We start from the raw sequence: 14,963 nt of genomic DNA, 5'->3' as shown, positions 1-14,963 counted from the left end.
GCCTAAACTAGGCCTAACAAAGGAGCTTTTGTGAGGGTTTTTCTTTTTTTTGAGACTTTAAAGGAATGGGTTAGAATAATATACTGTCACTTAAAATCCCCAGCATTAACATTTTTATCACAAATCTTATTCCAAATTAAAAAAGACGTGTTAGAAAAATTACTCATTCCATATGGGATTTTCTTTTTCACTGTGGCTATTAACTTAAAATGCTTTTTCTTTTGGGAACAACTTAAGTTTTTAAGTTCCTTTTCTTTCTTTTTTTATTTATTTTTAAATTCTCATTCACAAAATAGTTTTTTGCATTGGCCCTTATCTCAAGACTTCCACACCAAAGTTCTAGGTTGCCTTCCATCATTCTTTTACTTAGTGAAGACTAGTTTGTCTCAGATGGCTTAAACGGCAACTGGCCTTCTGGAAGTCTCCATCTTCTCACTGACACATAGTAAGGGTCATGAATTTCATATGAAATATTTCATTAATTGAAACTAGATTAATTCAGGTTTGAGAACACCATTTCCAAACATCAGGAATGTGGAAATACTGGATTAGACTAAGGGCACATAACCAGTGTTGGCCATCACCTTTTTATCCATTCATGGCAAATGCTACAAGGATATAATTATATTAAATTAAACACACCTTCTGTCAAAAAGAGGTGAGCCAGATTGATTCATCCCTGCATAGCCTGGATCTTATCATTCTCCCCAACAGAGAAGTATTATAGAATTCCCTGTGAGTCATCAGCAGCACACAGAAGAGCTAATCAAACATCCTTCCCCGTCACCCTATGTATCCTGGAAGACACTGTTCATATTTTCTGTGAGCACTTCCTGCAAAGGGGGTTTGATTTCTTTCTGTGTTTTTGTTTTCAGTCAGTATTTTGAAAACAGCCTGTGGGTTATGTGTGCACTGCACTGCATGTGGCTTGTGGCTGATCACTGGTGTGTTGTGGGAGGCTCTTTCTGCTTGATTGCACCTGTTTTAGCAGAAAACCACAAAATTAATATGATGAAGCAAATAATAAATAGAAGCAGTAGAAGGATCATAGTATTCAAATTTCCCCACACAGGCTTTCTGGCCCAAAAGTCCCTCCTCCTATTTAGCTGACATGGAATAGGGATGTGTAAGTCCCTCCACACTCCATCTCTGTGGGCAGCCATTCTATTCCAGCCACCACTTTGTGACAGGGGACTTATGCACATTTTCAACTATAAAATTACTCTCACAGTTCATATGAATGTTTAGATGGACTCTAGGAGTCCAAGTTCAATTTGGCTCACAAAATCAGAATAAGTTGCCACTAATAATTCTTTCCTGCAGCAGCCATTGAGCTGCATTCACAGGGCATAATTAATACTGCCTGTCATTAAGATGCACCATCTTTCTTATATTTCTTTTAATTACTTTGTTTTGATGTTTCTCATCACTCATCAGCTGGCAATGGCACGGCAGGATAGATGTGTTTGTAAAAGCAAATGGTGACTTAGGGATGGTTGTTAACATTTCATAGAATTAGTTTGTGAAATGAGCTAGGTAATCGCCTTGGCCCCTGCAAGACTGAAACTAAATAGGAGCAAAGTTCAGTAAATGGGATTAATTCTGTTCTGCATGCCAACTTTACACACTTAAGTAATTTTGTCTTACATGTTTATAGGTTTTTAAGACATTATGATACCTCTAATTTTGGCTTGGTTAATTCTCCTGAACAATCCATGAAAATAGATTGATGGTAGTAATGACTAAAGATTTTAACATATTATTTAATTAAGGAAGCATTTCTTTGCCTCTTTCCCCTGAGGTTTTTTTCAGGCTTCTCATTAACATTGCAGCATGATAACTTCAGGTTGATCAACCAACAATTGTCATCTCTAATGGTGCAATGCTGCCATTTTTCTCATGTTGTGTTGCATTAACTCCACAAATAATCCAATTCAATTGCATTCGGTTGGATTATTCAATTAAATAGCCAGCACTGAAGTTGGCTGAGTATCAATCTCAGGAACAGCTTCCCAATCATCTGAGCATGCACTTACTTAGGACCTGATCCTGCAACAGCTAATTTGTCTTGAACTACATGTGTGAGATTTATCCATGAGGTAGTTTGTGTGCATAAACACGTGCATAAATCATTGTTTGATTAAGGCCTTACACAGTGCAACTAATGAAATTAATTTACTTGTCCTCCTTTACATTCATAGGTATTTGTTTCTCTTAATAGGTATGTGTGATTTTTATGGGCTAGTTTTGATTATGTTTTAGACTTAGAAAGATGTTATTTCATGTGGCTCCGTCCTCTGTAACTCCTTTCAGGTATATTTTCTTTATGGTGGTATAAGAGTGCTTACATTTTTGGAATGTCTTCCCTGGCATTTGACAACTTTTAGTTCAAGTTTAATAGGTAACAGGTTTAATAGTTTAATTAAATTTTCTAATGTGTGTTCACAATGCTGTGTATATAGACAGCTTTTAATGCAAAAATATAAAAAGAATCACTGTACACAAAAAAGGTATTTTTTACATAGATCTATAGAGCAATTTAAAAGCTATTTTGCCTGAAAAGAAAACCATATGCAATTCCTAGATTTCCTTTTGAGGAAAAAAATGCATGTAGACACTATTTGCCTTTTCCAAGAAAAATTGTTTGTAGCAGACATACTCAAATGGAAAGACAATTATAGAATTCAATACATATAGTTATATTTTTTCATATGCATATATGTTGTTTTATTTTATTTGAAATATTGATGTCATAAAATGTACCCCAGAACTCTATATTGGCTAGTATTACATTAACCAAAGGTTTAAAAAATAAGCTAAAATAAGCCTTGCATTTCTACTACTACAAAAAAAAATTGAAATTAATTTGAATCTCAAAAAATTGCAGTAAAAAGAACTGCAACATCTTTGACATGGACAGTGTGTGTATGTACTCAATATTTTGTTCACTGTCTTGTAGCATTGGTGTTTAATCTTGTATTGATATATTGGCTTGTCTGTTTCTATGCACATGTGCACATACCTGCACTTATTTTCAAAAATTTGTCAGTGATAACTTAAATGGAAATATTCCTAGGAGTCTGTCTCACATGATACTTATGTTTTGTTTGGGTTCAACTTTATGTCCTTTCCACAACTCCTGACCTTTTATGTAGGCTATTTTTCTCTCTCTCACCCCATGAGCTTTATCCCCATAAGACTTTTGAAGTTTTATACTTTCAGATCTCTAACAAAAAATAACAGGGGAGACAGAAACAATTGGATAAAATGTCACAGATATAATCTAGTCCCACAGAACTTTGATTTATGTGTACTTAGTCTTTAGTTTTCAAGTGTATATGACTTTTTACACCTCTTCCTTTATCTTCAGCAAATATTGGATAGATCTAAGTCACATTTGCTAATTGCAAATGTTGTTATAGGTTTTGCCATCTGAAAACTGATAGAAGCTTTATATTCTGAGCTGAAAAAAAGTGTCCACAACATCTATAGGTGCATATGGTATTGCTATAAACTAGTATTTACAATATTGTAGTCTCTAAGCATTCTGTATATTGATTTATGTAACTGTAGAACATGACAGTATTTTTCCCTGAAAATCAGGATTTTCAAGAACTGAGGGTAATGCAGTAATTAATGTATTGTTCTTTAAGGCATGTTTCTGTCTTTATATGTATGTATATACAAAAAAAAAAAATCTGGTTTTAAATATATTTATATTTTAACTAATGTTAGACCTACAAATTCATTCTTTCAGGTTAAAAATACCAATAATATTAAAAAAAAAAAAAAAGTAGTTCTAATCACCAAATATTCCTGAGACAGTCTCCAGGCTCACAAGTATTGTTGTTATGGATGTTAAAGCCAACAAAAGCTGCCCTGACATACCAAAGATTTAAGTTTTGTCAAGGAAGGAACACTTTCAATGTATTTTAAAAAGCGTAGCACATCTTGTTTTGCTACATAAAGCTATAATGTTTCAGCATATAATGTACACTTCATTTCCCCTTAGACTCCCCATTATCAGCTTATATTAGGATTTTTGTTTTCCTCTTGACAGCTGTCATTAGTAGAGAAGTCAATGGGCTCATCAGCAAACTAGCTGATGAGTGACTCTATTGCCCCAGTTTTACTGGAGAACAGGCAAAGGAATCACGTGCATTTAACTGCACTAGGAATGTTTTTCTACTAGCATTGGAGGCTGGAGGCTGAATTTAGACAGATACTGATGCAACTCCCAGATGATATTTTCTCCCTGTGGGACACCATGCTGAATACCTTGCCCTGGATCCCTGATGGGAGTGGCAGAAATCATAACCTTTCATGCTACTTATGGCAGCTGTAAGATAATGACTGAGGAAAAGTCACTGATACGGTGTGGGGAGCTTTGGTGATTTTCTTGTTGTTCTTTGCACAGCAGGCATTAGGGAAAATGTTTATCAGGAAAGAAAAAACCTGAGGGTTAAACAGAACTAAGGAGAAATTCAAGCATGTTTAAGCAGTTTTCTCCCAGGTGTTGCACCAGCTCTTGATTTGCATACCTCTACCAAAATTAAACACTGATTTAAATTTAGCAATTTTTTGTACTCCTTATTTAATTCTGAACTCCTGACTTGAGAATTATTAATAACATTAAATATTAGTCTTACTATGCTAGATGACTAGTAAATGGAAAAGATGTCTAAGAGGTCTTATTATTACCCTTAGTGGAAACGTTTGACATAGTTAAAAGTTACAAAAGACATGCTAATATTAGAATCCTGTAGAGGAGCTATCTAATAAAGAATAAGAATATTCAATATAATACCAAATAAAATGAGATGCAAAAAGGATCTAATACTAATTGCTTTTATCTCTAAATTACTAAAATAGTTACAGTCTAGAGAAACAAGAATCCTATTATTTCTAATTTATTCTATAACAGATAACTGCAATGGTTTAGAGATAGACAGAGGTATTTAGTTTTAGGATTGGTAAATCCTTACTGGCATTTTGGATTAGCTAAGAGTGAGTACATGCAGAAACACAAGTGACTTGACCTAATGGAATTGAAGGTGTTTAATTTAAATAATGGGATGAACATCAGTGGATTTCACTTGTTAGACCTCTATTTATAACGATTATTTGGAACATATAATGATATATTAATGAAGATTGTAGGCATCAAATTAGACATAAATTGAATTTTGTTCATTAAAATTTATATTCTTTCTAGATTGCACAATAGACAGTATAATATGCATTTGGAGTGATTTGTTACTGCTATAAGTTCTAGTATCATTTTCAAAATCCTATTCATTGATAATAAATAATTATTTAATTGAATCTCTTAGAAAACCTTTTGCCAGTAGTATCTCACTAAGGATGCCGAAACTGAATTGCAGAAGCAATGGTTCTTTGCGTTGTTTTTCATTACTCTATCATGCAGCTTTCTCTTTTATCTTTAGCAGATTCCTAGTTTAGGTAGTCTAAAGTGAAAGTGTGTAAATGTGGAATTAGCGTCTCATTTCAGAGAGCAGTATAATTAGCACTTCTAGATTTCCTTGCTCTCTTTTTCTTTCCTGGCACAGTGAAGGACCTTTTTCAGGGATTAAGGAAGGCATTACTTCATGGATGTAACATGGTGTCTTGATTACATCTCATTTTATGAGCATGCACTCTGCTAGCACATGTGCAATGGCACTGTAATTCTTCAGACACTAAATGGGCTTTATTGACAGATTTCTCTGAATATTATTATTATATTGAGTTTATGAGGTAGAGCTTTTCTTCAGTTATATGTCTGTTTGAAATTGATCTAAACCACACCTAATATCTTTGCTTAAATCTCTATATGCAAATGAACAGCAATCACAAAGTTCTCTTAAGTTTTTCTAAAGCAGATTTTTAACTTTCTGACTGAGCTTTTAAACTGGAAAAACTAAATCCTCCTGTCAAATTTGGTTAAGAAATTGAAAAAAAAAAATTGATGGACTGCAGAAGCAAACAATTTATTTGCATAAGATACTTTTGTGGGGAAAAGGTTTTACTGACTATTTTTGTCCAAGTAAGTGCTATTCCATTGTCAATTTTCCATTTTCCCTTCATGGAAAGGAGTTCCTGCTTTTTTTGGGAGGACAAAAAGATAATTATAAAAAAACCTTCTCTGTTATTGTGGGCTAACTGTGATTTATTACTATGTATCTTTTACTGTTCTGGGTTTCTCCAGAGCACAGAAAACATGGAAGAACATAGTTTATAAATGTGTATTTTCAGGTCTTACCATGGGGTTTCATGCATTCCAGCTGGCAACACATTAGCTTCTGATTTGAAAGCCATGAGCTTTGTTCCAGTTCACTTCTTAATTAACTGCATGTCCTGAGATTAGTTATCTCAGATTTCCTTCATATAATCTAATACAATGAAAAGACATTCTGTTATCTCTAAATTTGGGGCTAGATCCTTTAAAATTATATTTCTGAACTTTACCTAAATTTAAAGTAGGTTTGGTTTTTTTTGTTCAGGATTTTTTTTTAATTATATCTAATCAATATATAGAGTAGAATTATCATTTTTTTGTTTTCACATGAAAAATCTTCTAAGTGATAAGGGTATATAACCCTTATTGAGAGACTGGAATAGTGCCATTTTTTGTGACTTGAAATTCCAGCTGATCTTGGGTTTAGTCAATAGATGTGATAGAAGTCTTTGTGTCTGCATGTGTCCTCACTGAAGGAGACAAGGTTTGGCTTGTGGAGGTCCATTGATAGGAATTCAGCAGGAGTCTTGGCTATGGCCTTCTGTACATAGCTGGTACATAATAAAATAATTTCATTAGTCTTTCACGCATGTAAGCAATTTATTCACAGCTCTACAAAAACCTGTAAATATTTTAAAGAAATGTATATTTGTACCTGATATTCAAAAAAAAATATTTCCAAATGAAAACATTTAGAAAATATTATCCCAGAAGGGTGCCAAGAAAAAGCAACCTTGCATTTTCTAATGTGAAGGGAGCTGACTGGGTGAATTAGAGCTTGCCACAGTGCTCTAATTTTTACAGCTCACATCTGAGATAATTTTCCTGTTTTAAAATTAATCTGTTTTGTACTTTTTGAGAATTTTGTAGTCATTTTGAGAATAATGTAGTAATTTTTCCTTAAATTACTCAAAATATAATCTTTTTCTTTAAAAACATAATATTTTTGAATTAATCTTGGAAGTTTAAAAGAATGTTTGAAACAGCTATTTGTTCAAGATCAAATAATTTCTTATTTTGCACCTTGGAGGTTGTTATGAACTCCTGCATTTCCATTAAGTGATCCTATATTTCCTTCAGTCAATCCTATTTAACTATTCCAGTAATTAATTAAACCAAAGAACAGTTCCTACTGTGAGTCTTGCCTATATGCTTTTAAGTCTATGTATCAGAGGTGAGGATATGCTTGTAAAGTTTGGCATTTAATTAAGTTGTTTTGATCTGTTGTTCCTCTTTTTTGCACATATTAATTATTATACCTATGAAGTCTAATTCAATTGTTTAAGGTGTGTTGATGATTTCATAATAGAACAAGGCTTTGTTTCTTGTGTACCAGTGATATTGTGTAACTATGATCACAAGATACACAGAGCTTTGTAACATACAAGCAAAATATAGTCATGACCCACGTTTATAATTCTGATTATTTTCCTTGTAAAGTAAATGTCAATAATTTGAATATGTGAATTGATTTCCTTTGTGACAGTAACATTTAATATAATGGGACTAAGGTCAAAGCTTAGAGAAGGAAGCACTTCTAGAATTAAGAAAGAGATGAGCCCTACTTTTCACTGTGTATGATTTTTAACAATTTTTGCCCAGTTCATTTCAGTAGGATTTGCTGGAGGTCATAAATTAATATGGCCATTTGGAAAAATAGTTAATATTCTTCTATAAATAGATCTGCATCTGAAACCTCTTTCCTACAAAGAAACTTCATGCACTGGATGCAATTGTAATTTAAATCCTCTGGTAGTCTTGGTTTTGGTGGTTTGCTTCCCATTTCCACACTGAATTCCTCTCAACCCACAGGTATTCCCACCTATCCCACAGGTTAGTGAACCTGTTTGGAATGCATGACAGTGGAGAGTGTACACATCTTCTGAAAAATAGCTGTAAAAATGAATACTTCTTAAGAAATAGAAAATTTTTATCCAAATTGATGGAAGCAGATTAAGGCATATAATGCTATTCCATTAAGCAGCATAATCAGTAATTACACTGATTTTAAAAATTAATTCTCACTCCATTGAACTAGCCCTGACTCAAAATCATTGGAAGTTTTACTGAACATTTTCTAAGATGAAACATTCTTTGGATTGACTTTTGTTCGCCTTTAATAGTGAATTCCATGAACTAACTAGAAAAGGACAGTGATAGGTCATAATTTACCCTGCGGGAGATATATTAATATGGAGTGAGTAAATGGTTTGAGATTTTTGTTATGCTTTGATCCATACTAACTCTTTAGTACCCATCAGGTTCACAATTAGTGTGCATTTTCTCATCTGTATGTGCACAGTTCTAGCCTTATTTCCAAGAGCTGGAGGGAAGGAATGCCCGTAAACCTCAAGCTCAAAATTTGTCTCTATCCTTCATGGAATTTGTCTTGTTTCCTTCATGATGTCTCGCCTATAAAAGCAAAGGATTTGTTTTTGTCTTCATTCACTAGAGCAGTTTGTTGTCCATGTCACTCAGTATGAAACTATATCCTTTTACCTTTCAGATAAAATAATACTGTTATTATTTTGGATGAAATAGCTGGTTGAATTTTTCATTATCCAAATGTACATGAGCTGTATTTCAAAGGGGCTAAGAGAATGTATTTGAATTTTTTCTTGGATGGAGGAGCTTCTCCACTATTTAGGATATTAATTTATGTAATACAGAAAAATTATTTTGATGTTGTAAAGTTTTGTTCCTTCGGTTCATTTGCATTGATGTTTAAAATTTTTCTAGTCCAGATAAAGCAGTCAATTACAGTGCTATGAATCCCTGGTTATTCTGGTAAACTACCGTAAACCTTTTCAAGTTTTACAAGGAATGCATTTTCTTCAGGAAATACTTTCTAAAGTGGTCTTTTTGGACTCTTGTGCATTTTAATATTTTAAGGATTATAAACTACTTTACAGTTGTTTTGCTTGAAGATAAAGGAACAATTTACAATAATGAGAGGATCTCTTCATATTCATCATAAAACATTCTCTGAGAAAAGTACTCTCTGAGTGGAATTCTCCTTATTCTTTGCTAATCTTGCATTTATTAATGTAGGGCTGCTGATGACTCCCATATGGGCATGGTGTCCTTTATACTTCAGATAAGTGCCACAGAGTAGACGAGGAATATTTTTCCATTATTTAGGTAAAAAATAGTGCCAAGAATTATTATTGTCTTGCTGACTTTATTAGAGATTTAGATGATAATTTGCTAGTGAGCAGACTTATCCTTTTTTGCTCATATTTTTATTCAGGCGTGCCTTGAATCAAAACTCTTGTGGAGGCATCATACGTGCCATAACCCTTATATGTTATATCTTTCTCCTTGCATGTAAGTATGTAGCCAAACTCTTAAAAGCTCAATGGAAAACCTTTCTGGGAGGCAGTAATTGGAAATACATTTCTACAGAGGCAGTTGTCCACTCCTAAGGTCTTCAACTGCATTGCCTCAAATGCAGAAGAGGCAAGGGTTTAAAGTCTTTAGTAGAAATATAATTGCCATTATTTTTCTATTAATGATGTTTTGTATTGCTTGCCTTGCAAACAAATGTGACCCTGTGAGTACTGAGAAAGTATTCATCTAGACAACTGACCACTGTTATTCTTATTTGAAAAAATGTGTGAAAGAGCAGCAGCAGGCTTGTCATCAGAAATGTAGTCACAGGGTAATTTTTCAATATAGAAATTATGATCTAATACAAGGCACAAAAGCTAAATTCTAGTGCAATGAGCAATGGTTGGATCAGCAATTTTTCATAATGGAGGAACAAACTGTTAAAAACAAAGAAAGCAATGACCTAGATATCGATCCTGTATGCATGAATCAATCATGTAGATGGTAAAAACCTCAGAATCTTGTTTATAGCATAACAAAGATTATTTATTCAGCTGCAAGAGCCTAAACTGCAATTCACATTTGGATATGCAGAGGTCCACAATGGTGCTTTATTAATATTCAAAATTACTATAGACAATGTTCAGATCTCGATATAGTTTCTTAAAACCTCACCTACCTAGACAGCCCTAGTTAACACAGCCCAGTGGATTTTCATGCCATTAAGGCTGTTTAAATTTTAGTTCTGTGCTTCCCCCTACTGCAATATTCTAATTACCCAATGACACTATTTACTGCAATCTCCTCCTCATACATTAGCTATGGGAGAAGTTTTTTTAACTGAAGAATTGTACTGCAAGTTTACAGATTAAACATGAATAAATGTAATAATTGAATATATTTTCAAACACTTTAGGACAACAAAAAACTGCCCTCATTTCTTTTATAAGTCATGTTTTTTTTCTGTAAGTTCTCCAAGAAGGTCTCCACCTCTCACCCACCAACCCAAAAGAGCATGGCACACTCCCCCACATCATATGAACTGGTAGCACTTGCCTGCATAGCTGAGGTTTTTTCCATCCATTTCAGTCAGAAATCTGCCCCAGAGTACAAGCCAAGCCTTATGCTTCTATGGGATCTGCAGCAGCTGTAAGTGACACACATCTCTATGCTTCTGTAGCTGAGCTCTGTGGTGCTTCCCACAAATCTGCTTCCCTCAGATCAGTTTTAGCTGCTGTGCTTGGAGTGCCTGCAGCTCCATTCATTATGAGCAGTAGGGTCGTGGGGAGGAAGAGTATAAAGAAGAAACAAGTAGATTGATATGAGTGATTTTGAGAAGGGAGAAAAAAAATCTGCACAGCAGAGCATTTTAAAGCTTATTTTCTTGCAAATTTGTGTTCCCTCTTGACAAAGCACAAAAAAAAAATAAAAAAGGCATCAGATTTTAATAACACATGGTGGACTTAAGGAATTTCATGTCCTCTCCTTACCAGGTATAAGCAGCCATTTGTCCATGGTGGCCAGTTAGTACCCAAGCAAGAGATGTTTTGGAAGTGGAACAACTTACTTGCATAGATATTTAAGCAGATTGTGGAATTAACTGAAGATTTGAACACAATTCAGCCTATTGAAATAAATTATACTTCTCAAGACTGTCTTCGGAACTTCCTAATGACAAGAAAAACTGCATACAGTGAAAAAAACAATGTAAGTATACTTAGAAAAAAAAATCAATGGACATTTAATATGTTCTTTCTGTACAGAGAACTAGAGAAGGTCATTGTGTATTAAATACAGTTGCACAGAGAAGGTATATGAGACTCAGCTCCAGCTGTGTCTTATTTTCATAAGTATCCAGGACTGTAGCTGATGCTGCAAGCCTCAGTTTAGCACAATTTACTGGATGCTTCTTAGTGCCCTTGACAATATAAGGAAAAAACCAGAGAAACAAACAACAAAAAACTGAAAGCTTCATTTATGCTGGTATCACTTCATCAGTATGTTATTGGCATGCTTACAAAGTGTGATAGACCTAAGCTAATCACATGCAAAATATTAAGATAGATGCTGTACAAATGTGTTTGCCTCCCAAAATGTAATGACTATATGATGCTTTAAGTGGATCTGATTGTGTTGCTATTAAGGTTGTTTTACATTTTCCTCTGGAGCACTGTGTTCTGTTGTCATATCCATGCTGAACTATAACCCTTTCATTGATTGAGACAAGCGCAATCACTGGATGCTGAGTCCAACCCAGTACGCAATATTTATATCATTTCCATCACAGGGGTGTGTATGTGTGCATAGTTCAGCACTCAAATAATCATTCCATCAGTGTCTTTATGCCTCTGCTGTTTTAACTGTGGTGATTGTCTTAGTATATTGTTATTTACATACCCCCTTGTCCTCATGCAATCGTATTTATGTATTTAACTAATGCATTTTTTCTAGGTAAAAAGTTATTTTATGACTAAAGCTGTGATGAGAAGAAACCCCAAACAACCCATGGGTGGAACAAAATGAGACCTTTTGTGAGTAAAGGGCCATGGAATGACAGATCTCAAATGCTTATTGTCTGGGGAGGAAAGTGATTTATAATGTATGCTGAATTAATTCAGAGTTTGAAAATGAGCAAAAGGGTGAGGTTCATTGTTCCTGGATGCTTTTGTTAAGAAATCTGGCATTCTGCTCCACATAAGTATATGTGGTGACAGGACCAGGGGGAATGGATTAAAACTGAAGGCAGGTTTAGATCAGATATCAGGAAAAAATTCTTTACTCTGAGGGTGGTGAGGCACTGGCACAGGTTGTCCAGAGAAGTTGTGGATGCCTCATTCCTGAATGAGCCCAAGGCCAGGTCGGAGGGAGCTCTGAGAACCTGGTCTAGTGGAAGGTGTCCCTGCCCATGGCAGGAGGGTTGGAACTAGGTGATATTTAAGCTCTCTTCCAATCCATACCATTCTATGGAAAGGTCCATTTTTAAGTGACTCCTATATGGCACTTGATTGGAATAGTCCCACGGTGCCAGAGTGTTTTGCAAAATAGTGGGAGCCCAGGCATAAAAGGCAGATAGTTATCATCTAAATAAACTGTTCCGCTGTTGGGTTTTGTTTGGAAAATAATTTTTTTTGCTAGTGGAATTAGGTGGATAAACTAGTGTAGTGTAACAATTGAACTTTATATTATTTTTGTTTAAACAAGAAAATAACCAACCCATTTCTTTCATTGCTTTATAATAATAAAATTACAGTCACAACAACTGTTAAACTGAAACCACTTGTTTCATGAGGAGGGCTAATTCAAGGGTCTAATACTTAAGTTAGATATAAACAATAATGATTCAAAAGGGATTTTGCTCAGGAACAACATTTTAAGTGTACAATCCCTGGTCCTCTAGTCTCTTCTACATTACCCGACTAGAAAACATGCTGGAAATATAACCTAAGTTATTTGTGTGTTTAGTAGAGGCGTGTAAGGCTATATGACAAGATATGCTTTAAATTACTCCTCTATCTAGAGCTAAGTTGTCTGGAGTAGAGTTTTAAGGACTCTTTTAAGAACTCTGCCTCCTTGGAATCTGCAGCCCCAAAGGTCCCCATGTTACACACCTAGAACTGTTCTTTCAAGACCAGAAGGTTGTTTTTCAAATGCACATGTCAGAAGAAACCTCAAGGTTAAGTGTAGAGATTTTCTGCTGTAAGCACTCTTAGGATGAAAAGGAATTGACTATGTTTCCTATTTGTAGTGCCCACTCTCCCTTCTAGGCTATTGAGCCATCTTTTTCTTGCATACATTATGAAAGAATATTTAGCTGTATTTTAATTGAGACTAAATTGAGACTATTGTGTATATATTTTGCATATTTTTTTCCACCCCCTGGGTTGCACCCTTCAGGATTTAAGATATTCTCGGAATAATTTTTGGATTCCTATCAAGCTTAAGACAAACTAAATGAACTGCTAAAACTGGAATAATTTTGAACATGCTCTGAAGCAAACTCTAGATCCTAGAGGAATTGGACCAAGTCAAACAAAGAAATATCTTTGTGGTTAGATGGTGGTGAGGATAAAGCTTTTTAAGTTATAGTTTTAGACTTTTTTCTCAACTGCAGTTGAATTCCGGGAAGAAAGGGTGGGCTGATTTTTAAAAGTCTCTAACAGTGAGTGTTTTTCACAGCAACACCCAAAACTTTGAGAGACATAATGCGCAACTTGAGAGAGACAGAACCCTTAACTGTGAAGATCTGGTGTTATAAAAGATGGGTTGAGAACCTGAAATATATATTTATCCAAAGGAAGTAAAAATCTGCTTGTATTTTGTCTCTTGAAAACTATCTTTCTCTCTCCCTGTAAAATAACCAATTTTGGCTGTTTCTGTTCTCCTATTTATCTCAAATGTGTTAGAGAAAGGAAAGCAGAATATATCTTCTTTTGTCAAGGAAATTACAGATAAAAGTTTCAGTCTTGGAGTAATCTTTTAAAATTGGCTGTGGCCAAATTCAACAGTGCAATCCAGCCCAGCCAAGTACTTCAGTATGTACATCATTTTATTCACATACTTAAATCCCTCTGCCTTCAAGAGGATTTAAGCAATGTTTAGGTGCTTTGCTGCAACAGTGTCTTAAATTGGTATATGGAAAATTTTAGACAGGGAAAGGAAGGCAGTCTTTACTGGTAGGTGCCTAAGAATTGGTTTGATTTTTCAGATAATCCTAAATTCTTACTGTCTCCAATTTCCTTTTATTCTTTTGTTACCCGTTTTCAGAGCAATTTTGTGCCTTTTTTTTAGGCTCCTCAGTTATACACCACTCCCAGTCTCATTCCAAAGGCAAAATAAGAGATTTTCTGGTCTGATTTCAGCAAGCAATGTTTCAGTAATTGCACATGACAGAGATAATTTGAAGACAAATCAGACATACCCTAAACCAAAATGGATTGATCCTGCAAGAACCCAGTCCCAGTACTTAACAAGGTAAATAGAGACAATTTCTAATGGGTTATTTTCAAAAGCAGTTAGATGCTAACCTTAGTGAAAGTAAGACATTTCAAAAATGTTGCCTGAAAAATGTCACCTTTTACACAATCTTTTTCGGTTTTTAGTTTACTTAAATAAAATCTTCTTAATGTGATGACTGGTCTTTAGTATGATCAATTGTCATTCCACTTTACTGGCAAAAATATCATGAAGAGTTAAGATGATTACCGTGACTGTCAGGTGAAATATTCATAAATTTAGCTGACCTACCATACATAAAAAGAGATGATAATATGTTTCAAGGTTTATGTACTTAATTTACTTTAGAAAACACAGCCTCTGACTTGAGTAAATGCATACTAAATTACAAATATCAAGAGAAAGGAAAAGATAAAAAAAAACCCTGTGGTTTTTTTTCCTT

The 14,963-nt window shown here is 34.5% G+C and overlaps 1 long non-coding RNA gene across 9 annotated transcripts in view; it reads left to right on the top strand.

Moving 5' to 3' along the window:
- The window catches only part of LOC146766751 (uncharacterized), a 71,742-nt gene that overhangs the window by 40,944 nt on the left and 15,835 nt on the right, over positions 1-14,963 (top strand). For 8 of the 9 annotated variants that reach the window (XR_014957058.1, XR_014957061.1, XR_014957062.1 and 5 more), the window contains 3 exons: positions 11,062-11,275; positions 12,020-12,099; positions 14,357-14,539. This is a non-coding gene — a long non-coding RNA (uncharacterized LOC146766751). Of the gene's footprint in view, positions 1-9,488; positions 9,566-11,061; positions 11,276-12,019; positions 12,100-14,356; positions 14,540-14,963 lie in introns of all 9 variants that reach the window. The other variant, XR_014957054.1, reaches the window with a different exon arrangement.

This window comes from Lonchura striata, chromosome 8 (assembly GCF_050655825.1).
Source record: "Lonchura striata isolate lonStrDom1 chromosome 8, ASM5065582v1, whole genome shotgun sequence".
Taxonomy (NCBI): Eukaryota; Metazoa; Chordata; class Aves; order Passeriformes; family Estrildidae; genus Lonchura; species Lonchura striata.
Note: the sequence above shows the minus strand (reverse complement) of the source record. Positions and strands in the feature narration are given on the sequence as shown.